Genomic DNA, 2,021 nt, shown 5'->3' with positions numbered 1-2,021 from the left:
TCTCATCAAATTCGAAAATTTGGATTGACTTTTTCAAAAATTTTTAAAATCAAGTTGTTTCTTATGAGTCAAATCAAATCTTCAATTTGAAAATCTTATCTTTTTCAAAATCTTTTTCAAAAATCAAATCTTTTTCGAATTTCTTAGTTATTTTCGAAAATTCCAAAAATATTTTTCAAAAATCTTTTTTCTTATTTTTATATCAAATTTTCGAAAATAACATCACTAATTAATGTTTTAATTCAAAAATTTCAAGTTTGTTACTTACTTGTTAAGAAAGATTCAAACTTTAAGTTCTAGAATCATATCTTGTGATTTCTTGTGAATCAAGTCATTAATTGTGATTTTAAAAAAATCAAATCTTTTTCAAAACTAATTTCAATCATATCTTTTCAAAAAAAATATCTTCTTATCTTACCTTTTTCAAAAATTTGATTTCAAAATATCTTTTCTAACTTCCTAACTTCTTATCTTTTCAAAATTTGTTTCAACTAACTAACTAACTTTTTGTTTGTTTCTTATCTTTTTCAAAACTACCTAACTAACTCTCTCTCTCCAATTTTCGAAAATATCTCCCTCTTTTTCAAAATTTCTTTTTAATTAACTAATTATTTCAATTTTTAAATCTTAATTTTCGAAAACTACTAACCTTTTTCCAAAAAAACTATTTTCGAAAATCACTAACTCTTTTTCGAAAATTATTTTCGAAAATCCTCTCCCTCTCTCATCTTATTCTATTTATTTATTCATCTACTAACATCTCTTCCTCACATCACTCACCAAATTTGAACCACCTCTTCTATCTGTGTTCGAATTTTTTTTCTTCTCTTCTTCTACTAACAATAAGGAACCTCTTTACTGTGACATAGAGGATTCCTCTTCTTTTCTTGTGCTCTTCTCTTTCTTATGAGCAGGGATAAAGAAAAAGGCATTCTTGTTGAAGCTGATCCAGAACCTAAAAGGACTCTGAAGAGAAAACTAAGAGAAGCTAAATTACAACAATCTAGAGACAACCTTATTGAAAATTTCGAACAAGTAAAGGAGATGGCAGCCGAACCCAACAACAATAATGCAAGGAGAATGCTTGGTGACTTTACTGCACCTAATTCCAATTTACATGGAAGAAGCATCTCCATTCCTGCCATTGGAGCAAACAACTTTGAGCTGAAACCTCAGCTAGTTTCTCTGATGCAGCAGAACTGCAATTTTCATGGACTTCCATCTGAAGATCCTTTTCAGTTCTTAACTGAATTCTTGCAGATCTGTGATACTGTTAAGACTAATGGAGTAGATCCTGAAGTCTACAAGCTCATGCTTTTCCCTTTTGCTGTAAGAGACAGAGCTAGAGTATGGTTGGACTCTCAACCTAAGGACAGCCTGAACTCTTGGGATAAGCTGGTCACGACTTTCTTAGCCAAGTTCTTTCCTCCTCAAAAGCTGAGCAAGCTTAGAGTGGATGTTCAGACCTTCAGACAGAAAGAAGGTGAATCCCTCTATGAAGCTTGGGAAAGATACAAACAGTTGACCAAAAAGTGTCCTTCTGACATGCTTTCAGAATGGACCATCCTGGATATATTCTATGATGGTTTATCTGAGCTATCAAAGATGTCATTGGATATTTCTGCAGGTGGATCCATTCACCTAAAGAAAACGCCTGCAGAAGCTCAAGAACTCATTGACATGGTTGCTAATAACCAGTTCATGTACACTTCTAAGAGGAATCCTGTGAGTAATGGGACGCCTATGAAGAAGGGAGTTCTTGAAATTGATACTCTGAATGCCATATTGGCTCAGAACAAAATATTGACTCAGCAAGTCAATATGATTTCTCAGAGTCTGAATGGAGTGCAAGCTGCATCCAACAGTACTCAAAAGGCTTCTTATGAAGAAGAAGCTTATGATCCTGAAAACCCTGCAATAGCAGAGGTGAATTACTTAGGTGAACCTTATGGAAACACCTATAACCCATCATGGAGAAATCATCCAAATTTCTCATGGAAGGATCAACAAAGGCCTCAACA

The 2,021-nt window shown here is 33.3% G+C and overlaps 1 non-coding gene across 1 annotated transcript; it reads right to left on the bottom strand.

Moving 5' to 3' along the window:
• Nucleotides 1-1,443: 1,443 nt before the first annotated feature.
• LOC148548322 (small nucleolar RNA R71) lies at nt 1,444-1,551 on the bottom strand. The gene has a single exon (XR_015898017.1). It is a non-coding gene; the product is annotated as a small nucleolar RNA R71 (small nucleolar RNA).
• Between the last annotated feature and the right edge of the window lie 470 nt (nt 1,552-2,021).

This window comes from Arachis ipaensis, chromosome B8, assembly GCF_059453495.1.
Source record: "Arachis ipaensis isolate K30076 ecotype BB chromosome B8, ASM5945349v1, whole genome shotgun sequence".
Lineage (NCBI taxonomy): Eukaryota > Viridiplantae > Streptophyta > Magnoliopsida > Fabales > Fabaceae > Arachis > Arachis ipaensis.
Note: the sequence above shows the minus strand (reverse complement) of the source record. Positions and strands in the feature narration are given on the sequence as shown.